The sequence below is a fragment of the Ranitomeya imitator genome, chromosome 1 (assembly GCF_032444005.1).
Source record: "Ranitomeya imitator isolate aRanImi1 chromosome 1, aRanImi1.pri, whole genome shotgun sequence".
NCBI lineage: Eukaryota > Metazoa > Chordata > Amphibia > Anura > Dendrobatidae > Ranitomeya > Ranitomeya imitator.
In genome coordinates this window covers 809,923,583-809,936,590 of record NC_091282.1, presented here as the reverse complement: position 1 = coordinate 809,936,590, position 13,008 = coordinate 809,923,583, and the positions used below count along the sequence as shown (strand labels likewise).

General features: G+C 50.5%; 1 protein-coding gene across 2 annotated transcripts in view; it reads left to right on the top strand.

Annotated features, from left to right (window-relative positions):
- The window catches only part of MAP1S (microtubule associated protein 1S), a 110,172-nt gene that overhangs the window by 21,342 nt on the left and 75,822 nt on the right, over positions 1-13,008 (top strand). The window lies entirely within an intron of this gene.

Genomic DNA, 13,008 nt, shown 5'->3' with positions numbered 1-13,008 from the left:
AGTGGGAGACCCACTTCCTAATAATGATAAAATTGTTTTCACTAGGCCTTCCTGTACGTCTCGTCAAAGGGGTATTGGGGTGCGTCTAAATTTTTGGCAGCCATTACATTTACTGCATAGGCAAACAGTGTGGGAGACCCACTTCCCAGTAATGTGAAAATTGTTTTATGAGGCCCTCCTCCACGTCTCTTCCAAGGGGTATTGGGTGCGTCCAAATTTGGTGCAGTTCAAGCATTCACTGCATAGGCAAACAGTATGGGCGTCCCCAACCCACTTTTTGTATTGAAGAACTGAAATAACTTTTTGATATTCTAATTTTGTGAGAAGCACCTGTATGTAGAGAATGATAACTGCCATAACTGTTCTCGGTCCACAGGATGTAGGTCAGGGAAAATCTTTAATGAATGCCCCTTGTATAAATGAGTCCATTGATTAAAACAAATTAAATGGGTTTAATGTTAACTAGCTGAAGAGCCCGGCCAGTGACCATATACCCATCATGCGTATCATCCATCCCATAGTCCTGTGCCCATATACCCATCACACATCCTCCATCCCATAGTCCTGTGCCCATATACCCATCATCCATCCCATATACCCATCACGCATCCTCCATCCTTTAGTCCCACGCCCATCATACGTATCCTCCTTCCCATAGTCCCATGCCCATCCTGCATATCCTTCTTTCCCATAGTCCTGTGCCCATATACCCATCACACATCCTCCATCCTTTAGTCCCATGCCCATCATACATATCCTTCCCATAGTCCCGTGCCCATATACCCAACACTCATATCCTCCATCCCATAGTCCAGTGCCCATATACCCATCACACATCCTCCATCATAGTCCCGTGCCCATCATACATATCCTCCTTCCCATAGTCCCATGCCCATATACCCAACACTCATATCCTCCATCCCATAGTCCAGTGTCCATATACCTTCACACATCCTCCGTCTTAGTCCCGTGCCCATATACCCATCATACAGATATACCCATCACACACATACCCATCACACATCCTCCATCCTTTAGTCCCATGCCCATCACACATCCTCCATCCTTTAGTCCCATGCCCATCATACATATCCTCCATCCCATAGTCCCATGCCCATCATGCATATCCTCCATCCTATAGTCCAGTGCCTATATACCCATCATACATATCCTTCATCCCATAGTCCTGTGCCCATATACTCATCACACGTATCCTTCATCCCATAGTCCTGTGCCCATATAGCCCATATACCCATCATGCATATCTTCCATCCCATAGTCCAGTGCCCATATACCATCACACATCCTCCATCTCATAGTCCCGAGCTGGGTAGCGCTGAGCAGGAAGTTCCTGGAGATGTGCTGTTATGTAACCTGGTAGTGGGGCTCTGTGTGCGGCCGCTGATGATGCAATTTTCTACGCCGGTAACAATAGAGCGCGGCAGTAATAAAGGAGGGGGTGATTCATTTGTTATGTGCTCTCTGCTCTTTTCTGGGGGCAGACAATAGCTGGGAGCTTATGTTCCCGAGGATGCTAGATCTCTCCCACCCGGTCAGTGTCTGCTGAGGTGTTGTGGAGTGGGAAACTGTTGCTCATAGTGACCAATCACAGCTCAGCCTGTTTTGAACAGCTCTGGTGAAATTAAAGATGCTTAGTTATCGGTTGGGGCTAAGTGGGGCACGCACGCTGTATAATCATTGTAATCAGAATACTGTAATATTGTATAATCAGAATCCAATTTATACATACTGCTTTCTGTATGTTTCCCCACTGTCACCTTACGTTTTACTATCTATATACATAATTATCTAAGGGGTACTTCCGTCTGTCTGTCCTTCTGTCACTGATATTCATTGGTCCTGGCCTCTGTCTATCATGGGAATCCAAGTCGCTGATTGGTCGCCGCAAAACAGCCACGACCAATCAGCGACGGGCACAGTCCGGAAGAAAATGACCGCAGTCACTGTCCCCGGCGCTCCGATCCCCGTAGTCACTGTCCCCGGCGATCCGCTCCCCGCTCTGTGTCCCCGGCGCTCCGCTCCCCGCACGCTCCATACTCCCCTCCGGTCACCGCTAACACAGGGTTAATGCTAACACAGGGTTGTGTCCCAAACCTTTTACCATTGATGCTGCCTATGCGGCATCAATAGTAAAAATGTCATGTTAAAAATAATAATAATAAAAAAAAAACCTGCTATACTCACCCTCCACCGCCTTTCTCGCTCCTCTCCACGCTCCCGACACCGCTCCATTGCAAGCGGCAGGTTCCGCTCCCGTCCAAGGGCTGGTGTGGGACAAGGACCTGCCGTGACGTCACGGTCGGTCATGTGACCGCGACGTCATCATAGGTCCTGCTCACACCAGCCCTGGAACCGGACCGCAAGCTGCCGCTTGCAATGGAGCGATCCCGGGAGCGTGGAGAGGAGCGAGAAAGGCGGCGGATGGTGTGAAGGATTACCCCTTCCTCCCACGTCACCTATCCGTGACGTCACTACACAGGCCCAGCTCTCCGGCGCCCCCTTTGTCTCTCAGGTCAGTAAGGGAACTGCACCTAGAGCAAATGGCCGCCGGGGAGACTGCCCTGTTACCCACACTGGGTATTCTAGGATTCGCAATCGGAGTAAAAGGATCAGCCCAAAATTAATTTATGATTTAATTGCCTTAAGGGCGCACTAGATAATTACAAGAAATATACAATCACCATATATCAAGAGTTACAGTCAGAGTACAATATAACAATAATAATACAAGGCTTAAAGGTATAAAGCTGGAGGTCAATTTACCAGGTTGAAGGTCGCTTGTGGAAGCCGGGGGGCGCAGCATTCCGCAGGTCCAAAAAACTTGCCGGGCAGCCCCCAGAAAGCATGTGCTTGCTCCCCTCTGGCTGGCATACCCTGTTCCTTAAGATATCAGCATGATCTTCTTCTGTGGAGTCAGAGCCTCCCAGTGACCTCAGCTTCTTCTTATACCTGGCTGAGCCCCCCTGCCTGCAGCTGGGTGGGCTTAGCAATCTCCACCCCCTCTGTCTCCCTGCAAGATTTATTCCAATATCTAATAAATGGGATAACTTCTCTCAGGATGATCGGATCAGCACACGGGCAGTACCAGCGCCTGTGGTTTGTTCTGCCGGTCGTACTGGGATCAAACCTGGACCCATTCGGTCCCTGTGGGAGGCTGATCCCTATATCTCGGGTTTCAGACCTTCCACCGTCACGGGAGTCACACTGTTGGATGCACAATTTCTTTAGGGTAAGGAGAATATTTTTTATGAGCCTGTACCTCGGACGATGCGTCCATAATTCACAATTCCATGTTGGAGACGGTTCGGCTGGGCTGCCATAATAGATGTGTATCCAGTGGCCACTTGGCATGCGTGTTTTAATTAAGCCCCCAAGCATTTCCAAGCACCCTGGTGGCGTGGTTTCCTCATGGAGCTTTTAAAATACCGTCTACAGTTTACACTGAGCTCAGCCCGTTAGCATACTAATAGGAACTCTATTCATTAGCAAAGGTGGGGGCCAGGAGCACTCCTGTGTCCAGGAGACAAAATGGAGTCACGCCAATCTGATAGCATGCCTGTTCCAAGATGGCGGCTGCTCCCTCATCACACCTCCCTGCTTTAGAGGGCGCTAGGGGGCATCACATTCCTGTGTTCCCCCATGCGCCCTTCCGCACCTTCTCCTTGCCGGGGCAACCCATCAGCATTACTATGGTCTCGGCCTCTCTCTCCCTGAGCCTGTCCCTGCCTCCTCCTCTCTGAGGCTGACTCTGTCCCTCCTCTCTCTTTCTCTCTGAGGCGGTCTCTGCCTCTCCCCTCTTTCTGAGGCTGTCTCTGCCTCCTCCCCGGTCTCTCTCTGAGGCTGTTTCGGCCCCCTCCTCCTCTCTCTGAGGCTGTCTCTGCCCCCTCCTCTCTGAGGCTGACTCTGTCCCTCCTCTCTCTCTCTGAGGCGGTCTCTGCCTCTCCCCTCTTTCTGAGGCTGTCTCTGCCCCCTCCTCTCTCTCCCTGAAGCTGGCTCTGCCTCCTCCTCCTCTCTCTGAGGCTGTCTCTGCCCCCTCCTCTCTCTCTCTGAGGCTGTCTCTGCCCCCTCCTCCTCTGTCTCTCTCTGAGGCTGTCTCTGCCCCCTCCTCTCTCTCTCTGAGGCTGTCTCTGCCCCCTCCTCCTCTGTCTCTCTCTGAGGCTGTCTCTGCCCCCTCCTCTCTCTCTCTGAGGCTGTCTCTGCCCCCTCCTCCTCTGTCTCTCTCTGAGGCTGTCTCTGCCCCCTCCTCTCTCTCTCTGAGGCTGTCTCTGCCCCCTCCTCCTCTGTCTCTCTCTGAGGCTGTCTCTGCCCCCTCCTCCTTCTCTCTCTGAGGCTGTCTCTGCCCCCTCCTCTCTCTCTCTGAGGCTGACTCTGTCCCTCCTCTCTCTTTCTCTCTGAGGCGGTCTCTGCCTCTCCCCTCTTTCTGAGGCTGTCTCTGCCCCCTCCTCTCTCTCCCTGAAGCTGGCTCTGCCTCCTCCTCCTTCTCTCTCTGAGGCAGTCTCTGCCCCCTCCTCCTTCTCTCTCTCGCTGAGGCTGTCTCCGCCTCCTCCTCCGTCTCTCTCTGAGGCTGTCTCTGCCCCCTCCTCTCTCTCTCTGAGGCTGTCTCTGCCCCCTCCTCCTCTGTCTCTCTCTGAGGCTGTCTCTGCCCCCTCCTCTCTCTCTCTGAGGCTGTCTCTGCCCCCTCCTCCTTCTCTCTCTGAGGCTGTCTCTGCCCCCTCCTCTCTCTCTCTGAGGCTCTCTGCCCCCTCCTCCTCCGTCTTTCTCTGAGGCTGTCTCTGCCCCCTCCTCTCTCTCCCTGAGGCTGTCTCTGCCCCCTCCTCCTTCTCTCTCTGAGGCTGTCTCTGCCCCCTCCTCCCTCTCTCTGAGGCTGTTTCTTCCTCCTCTGTCTCTCTCTGAGGCTGTCTCTGCCCCTCCCTCTCTCTCTCTCTCTGAGGCTGTCTCTGCCCCTCCCTCTCTCTCTGAGGCTGTCTCTGCTCCCTCCTCCTTCTTTCTCTGAGGATGTCTCTGCCCGCTCCTCTCTCTCTCTGAGGCTGTTTCTTCCTCCTCCTCTGTCTCTCTCTGAGGCTGTCTCTGCCCCTCCCTCTCTCTCTCTGAGGCTGTCTCTGCCCCTCCCTCTCTCTGAGGCTGTCTCTGCTCCCTCCTCCTTCTTTCTCTGAGGCCGTCTCTGCCCCCTCCTCCTCTCTCTCTGAGGCTGTCTCTGCCCCCTCCTCCTTCTCTCTCTCTCTCAGAGGCTGCCTCTAACTGTCGGTCCCTGGGCCACGCCTCCGGTGAACCCTGCTGGACCGTTACCCGGTACAGCCGTCCCTGGTCCCCGACCACCCGCTCGCGGTCTGACTCCCCGGGAGGCTGTGCCGCCTGCTCCTTGAGAGCTTTCAGGCTAGCATCAGCTTCCAACGCTTCCTGACATCCCTGACTCGATGTGGCGAGAATGGACGACACCGCCACATCCACCGTCAGCTCCCCGGGATCTGTCTCCTGGCTGCTGTCTGACTCGGCAGCCACTTGGTCAGAGAGGGGGAAGCCGTCGGACCTCTGCAAGGCTCCTTGGGCTCCGGCGCTCCCACTCCTGGTGACAGCGGCCACGACCACTGTGCCCATGGGTAGCGCCTGCTTCCCCCCGGCTCCTGACCAAGTCGCCAGGTCAGGCAGACTTCCCTGCCCTCCTGACATCCCGGGTGTGGGGAACTCCTGCCCTGGGGTCTTACCTGGTGGCTCCTCTCCCGGGACGCCTCCTCCCCCCATGGCCTGTTCCTCTTCCTGCAGGGGCCCTAGACTCAGCAGGCAGGATTCACTTAGGGGCCCTACACTGCCCGTAGCAGCCCCTCCCTCCACCTCTGAGCTCTCCCCTACAGTCTCCTCACCTGTCATCACTGTGAGCCCTGCGTGTGTGGTGTCAGTGTATGGAGTACCCTCAGGTTTCACTCCCTCCCCCACTGTTGGAGGCACATTCAACACATCAACATTCACAGTAGAGACATGACATTCTTGGGGAGCCGAACTTGGGGGTTCAGTGGCCACATACTGAGACACTAGCCGCCCCAAATCGGTCCCAAGTAATACATTAGCAGGAATATTCGACGTTACTCCCACCTCCCGCATTCCCCTCCCGGCGCCCCAGTCCAAAAACACCTTTGCGACAGGCAGCGCCGGTTCCACGCCTCCAATTCCGGAGACGGACAGGGTTCTCCCTGGCACCAAGTCTTGAGGGGACACCACCTCAGGACGTACTAGGGTTCGTTCAGCGCCTGTGTCCCGCAGTCCCATGACCGCTGAGCGGCCGATAGTGACGGGTTGGTAATTGTCCAGGGACCTCCCACCACCCCCTCCCACACATAAAACAGTGGACGGTTCCGGGGACAGGGATGGGGCCTTAAGACGCTGGGGACATGCAGCTTTGAAGTGTCCCAGCTGGTTGCAGTGATGACAACGTCTGGGTTCTGCGCCTGGCCTGGAGAGGGCAGCAGGGGGGTACACCCCTTGCACTCTGGGGGCTGGGGGAACAGGGGCAGGATTGGGCTTACCCCCTCTCCAGGTGCTGCTGGCAGGCTTCTTCGGCTCAGGTGCCCTGTTATTGGCATACTCGTCTGCCAGGGCGGCTGTAGCAGAAGCCCCCTTCGGTTTCCGGTCACGGAGGAACTGCTGGAGGTCCTCTGGGCAGTTCCACAAGAACTGCTCCGTGACGAACAGTTCCTGGACCTCCTGGTGGGTGGTGAGCGCTAGACCCGAGGTCCAGTGCTCTGCAGCTCTCAGCAACGCCCGCATGTGGTCGGTCCAGGTGTCCTTTGGGCCCCGCTGCAGGCTCCGGAACTTCTTGCGGTAAGACTCTGGGGTGAGGTTGTAGTGCTGGATCAGGGCCCGCTTGATGCTGCTGTAGTCCTGCTCAGCCCCGGCAGGTAAGTCCCCCAAAACTTCCAGGGACTTACCCCTCAAACGGGGGGTCAGGTATCTTGCCCACTGATCCGGGGCCAGATGGTGTTGAAGGCAGGTCCTTTCAAAGGCCAGCAAGAAGGAATCCAGGTCTCCATCCTTCTCAAGCAGAGGGAAGTCCTCGGCCCGGACTTTGGAAACCCTGGACTCTGGCGGTGCTGGGGCGTCCAGCGGGAGCCCGCGATGAGCCATCTCCAGTCGGTGCTGGCGCTCCGCTGCTCTCTCTGCCGCTGCTTGCTCCGCTGCCCGCTCAGCAGCTCTCTCTGCCCGCTCCGCTGCCTCACGGCGTTCTGCACGCTCAGCCTCCGCTGCTTTCTCTGCAGCTGCCATGAGTCTCATATAGGCGTCTTCATTACCCGCCTCGAGACGTGCTACTGCCGCTGCAACAAGGGCCGCTGATGTGGACAGGCTGGGGCGGGTAGGTGGTGGGTAGTCCCTTGCCGGACTAAGCACGGGTGGCTGGCTCCTTGGGGAGTCTGGGCTGAGCTCCCCCTCGCCTGGAACAGTACCGTCCACCACCACCACCTCCTCATAGGCCATAGCACTGGCCTGCGCCCTCACTGCACTCCTGGTGCCATCCGCCATCTTTGGAACCTCTGGTTACTGACACAGCTGTACCCCTGACCTTGCACACAACTTATTATATCTACACTCTGACCGTCTAGTGCTGGGCTGACCTTAAGACCCCAGCAGTGAAAGTTACCACTGGTAGTCTTTAGTGTCTGGGAGTAGGGGTCCCACGCACACTATTACTCTGATCCCACCGCTGCCACCACTGTGAAGGATTACCCCTTCCTCCCACGTCACCAATCCGTGACGTCACTACACAGGCCCAGCTCTCCGGCGCCCCCTTTGTCTCTCAGGTCAGTAAGGGAACTGCACCTAGAGCAAATGGCCGCCGGGGAGACTGCCCTGTTACCCACACTGGGTATTCTAGGATTCGCAATCAGAGTAAAAGGATCAGCCCAAAATTAATTTATGATTTAATTGCCTTAAGGGCGCACTAGATAATTACAAGAAATATACAATCACCATATATCAAGAGTTACAGTCAGAGTACAATATAACAATAATAATACAAGGCTTAAAGGTATAAAGCTGGAGGTCAATTTACCAGGTTGAAGGTCGCTTGTGGAAGCCGGGGGGCGCAGCATTCCGCAGGTCCAAAAAACTTGCCGGGCAGCCCCCAGAAAGCATGTGCTTGCTCCCCTCTGGCTGGCATACCCTGTTCCTTAAGATATCAGCATGATCTTCTTCTGTGGAGTCAGAGCCTCCCAGTGACCTCAGCTTCTTCTTATACCTGGCTGAGCCCCCCTGCCTGCAGCTGGGTGGGCTTAGCAATCTCCACCCCCTCTGTCTCCCTGCAAGATTTATTCCAATATCTAATAAATGGGATAACTTCTCTCAGGATGATCGGATCAGCACACGGGCAGTACCAGCGCCTGTGGTTTGTTCTGCCGGTCGTACTGGGATCAAACCTGGACCCATTCGGTCCCTGTGGGAGGCTGATCCCTATATCTCGGGTTTCAGACCTTCCACCGTCACGGGAGTCACACTGTTGGATGCACAATTTCTTTAGGGTAAGGAGAATATTTTTTATGAGCCTGTACCTCGGACGATGCGTCCATAATTCACAATTCCATGTTGGAGACGGTTCGGCTGGGCTGCCATAATAGATGTGTATCCAGTGGCCACTTGGCATGCGTGTTTTAATTAAGCCCCCAAGCATTTCCAAGCACCCTGGTGGCGTGGTTTCCTCATGGAGCTTTTAAAATACCGTCTACAGTTTACACTGAGCTCAGCCCGTTAGCATACTAATAGGAACTCTATTCATTAGCAAAGGTGGGGGCCAGGAGCACTCCTGTGTCCAGGAGACAAAATGGAGTCACGCCAATCTGATAGCATGCCTGTTCCAAGATGGCGGCTGCTCCCTCATCACAGATGGTAAGTATAGCAGGACTTCAACGGGCTATAGGTGAGTGTTTTTTTTTTTTTTTTTTTAGTCTCTATACTACATGCCTCTGTGCTGGGCAATATACTACGTGGACATGCATATTCTAGAATACCCGGTGCGTTAGAATCGGGCCACCATCTAGTTCTAGTATAAATCATTAAAAATATTTGAAAACAAAAATGGACAGCACAAAGTTGTACCTCACACACAGAATCTGCTGTGATCCCCGGCTGTCCTGTGTAGCCGTCCCCCTGCCCTAGAGCTGTGGTATAATCAAACCGTGGCCCTGTACAGTCAGACACAGCCGGGGCACATTTATAAGATTATCTCAGCACAGGAACATTTTATTTATACACATCCAATTGTGTAGATTCTTATTATTCCAAGATCTAGTGATTAAATGTAACTTTGTTAGTGGGAAAACCCATTAATTGTTTACGTGCATTCAGCATTTTACAGCAGATGGCGCAGAACTGATGGCCGATGTATCAAACTGTTTGCAGCTGTTTTGAAATCTCACAATTTTTTTTTGAGCAACTCAAATTTTCTTTTCTTTCATTGCATAAATTGACAGATAAGTACTCCAGTCTATGATTCAATTGGATTTTTGGCGCTGGCTCACAGCAGCTATAACATGATCCAAATTCTGAGGCACAAACAGAAGTGTTGATGAATCAGCCCTAACAGGTCATCCCGGCATGTATTGTGGATGTCTAACAGCTGCGAATCATGCAGCCACAGGACTCAAATGTATTACTCGAGCCCCTGCGATACTCGCATAACACCTGAGCATGTTCGGATAACGCTATATCCGAGCATGCTCGCTCATCAATAGTGCGTTTTATTTATTGCATGTCAAATTATCAATGTGTGCAAACCTATATGGCCTAGTAGATTATCGTTGAGCATGGCTTCCCCTATGCTGCCAGAAATTTCTATACAATGAAAGCAAACCACTGCATACAATATAAGAACTTTAACCCCTTGGTGACCAGTGTCACTTTGTGGTAGTAACTCCAGAACGCTTCAACAGATGTCATTGATTTAGAGATTTTTTTTCCCTGACATTGTTAATAGTAACTTTGTCAATATTTTCTGCATTTATCTATAAAAATATCACACTTGTCAAAATTTGAATGATTATCCCTTTCATTCCTTCAAGGCATGCGCCATACTAGTACTCCTCTGCGGGAGGTGCGTTCCCGCAAACTGCAGTACTAGTACAGCGACACGATCGTGCGGCCTCAGCTGACCCCTTCCCCCCCCCCCCCCCCAGCAATGCTCCTGATTGGTGCTAGCACCGATCGCGGGCATTTAACCCCTCTGACGCCGCTGTCAGTAGTGACAGAGACATAGAGGGGAATCGCACAGGGAGGGGCTTCCCTGCATGCTTCCATTAGCATTGCGATCGTGTTGTCTTGATGAACTCCATGGAGACTCCAGGCCCCAAGATGGCTTGTGAGCGCCTGTAGAGAGCAGGCGCTGGCGTTCTCCTTCCCTGCCTGTCAGATCACTGATCCGATACTCTGTATGCAAATATATATATAATAAATACATTTATTTATGTAAATTAAAAAAAAAAATACAAGAACACCTTTGGTATTGTTGTGTCCGTAAAGACCTGTTCTATAAAACTGTCCCACTAGTTAGCCCCTTCAGTGAACACTGTAAAAAGAGGCAAAAATCAAAGCTTTATTATACCGCCGAACAAAAAGTACAATAAAACGCGATCAGAAACTGATGTACCGTATATACTCGAGTATAAGCCGAGATTTTGAGCCCATTTTTTGGGGGCTGAAAGTCCCCCTCTCGGCTTATACTCGAGTCATACCCAGGGGTCGGCAGGGGAGGGGGAGCGGGGGCTGTGTAATAACACTCACTTGCTCCTGGCACGGTCCCTGGCTCCCCGGCGCCCCAGCTTCTTCCTGTACTGAGCGGTCACATGGTACTGCTCATTACAGTAATGAATTTGCGGCTCCACCTCCCGACGGCTTATACTCTAGTATATACGGTAAAAAAAATGGTACCTCTGAAAATATCGTCTTGTCCCTCAAAAAACAAGCCGCCATACAGCTCCATCAGCAGAAAAATAAAAATTTATAGCTTTCAGAATAAACTTGTTTTTTTTGTAAAAGCGTCAAAACATAATAAAAATATATAAATGAGGTATTACTGTAATCGTTTTGACCTGAAGAATAAAGCGATGTTACCAAGTTTACCACATGCGGAACAGTATTGAAAAACAAACAAAAATCAATTCGTGTCTTGAATTGCTGGTTTTTGTAAATTCTGTCTCTCAAAAATCAGAAATCAATCAAAAAATATAATTTGCCCGAAAATGGTACCAATAAAAACGTAAGCTCGTCCTGCAAAAATAAAGCCCTCAAATGACTGTCGGTCGAAATATGAAAAAATTATAGCTCTCAAAATATGGTGATGCAAAAACTATTTTTTGCAATAAAAAGCGTCTTTTAGTGTGTGACAGCAGCCAAACATAAAGAAACAATATAAATCTGGTATCGCTGTAATCGCACCGACCCGAAGAATAAAGTCGCCTAATCACTTATACCGCACAAGGAACGGCGTAAAAAATAAAACCAATTCTTCACATGCTGTTGATCCACAAAAAAAGCAAGTCCCCACTAAGGTCTATCATCTGTTAACGGAAATATAGGGGGCTTCCACGTTACTGGTAGCACAAAGGCTCTGGAAATGCGAAATGGCTCCTCGTTCTCCCAAAGAAATTCTGCGCTCCCAAATCTTAATTGTCCCTCTCTTCTGAGCCCTAGTGTGTACCTAAGCCACATATAGCATCCACAGGTTTGGCATTTCTGTAGTGATAACTTACAGGTTTGTGTCTCCAGAAGCACGAGCTGGGCAAAGTGTACTGGTGACTGCAATGGCAATTTGCAATTTTCTCTCTGGAACATTCATTGCTGCTTGTTTCTGAAAAACACCCATGGAGTCAAAATCATAACTACCCCTGTAGATAAATTCCCAAAATGGGGTCACTGGAGGGGGGATTCTGCTCTTCTAGCAATTAGGGGCTCTGTATATGGAATCCGCGCACTGTTCTAGGAAAATCTGCGATCCAGGAGTCTAATAGTGCTTCGTTCCTCCCGAGTGTATCCGTATGGCTAAGCAGTACTATACAGCTACATATGGGGTATTGCCACGTTCAGTAGAATTTGTGGGACATATGTTGCCATTTTTACCCATTTTTTGTGTGAAAATGTAAAATCTGGGACTAAAACAAATTTGAGTGGTTATAAATGTAATTTTTCTTCACTGCGCAGTGGTATAAAATTGTGACGCACCCGTGGTGTCGATATGATGATTATGATCACTGCACCCCTAGATGAATTTGTTGAGGTGTAGTTTGTAAAAGGGGTCACGTATAGGAGGCTGCACTATAGTATGGTGCTCCTTCCCTTCTGAGCTTTGCCAACTGTGCCTGAAAAATATTTCCAGATTACATGTATGGTATTGTCCCACTGTGCAAAAAATGGACCTGAATTTGTTGTAAAATAATGAAAAATTATGTTGGCCCTTAGAAAAATTAAACTTGATGCTAAAACTACATTTTAGTGGTAAAAATGTAATTTATTCTTTCTTCACCGCTCAGTGGTGTAAAATTCTGTGAGACACGTGTCAATATGATCACTGCACCCCTAGATGAATTACGGTAATTGGGGAGTGTAGTTTGTAAAATTAGTCCACATACAGGTGCTTCTCACAAAATTAGAATATCATCAAAAAGTTAATTTATTTCAGTTCTTCAATACAAAAAATTGAAACTCCTATATTATATAGTCATTACAAACAGAGTGATCTATTTCAAGTGATTGTTTCTGTTAATGTTGATGATTATGGCTTACAGCCAATGAAAACCTAGGTCATTTTTATCACCAAATCTACACTGTTAAAACGGTTCACAAAAAAGTCAATTCCCACCCCCCCCAATTTCTCCCCACTTGGAATTTTTTTCCCCCATTTATAGTACACTATGTGGTAAAATGAACGGTGAACTTTAAATGTACAACAAGCCCCCATATATCTGTGGACAGAAAAATAAAGTACTGGCTCCGGGAAGAAGTGAAAAATGTAGA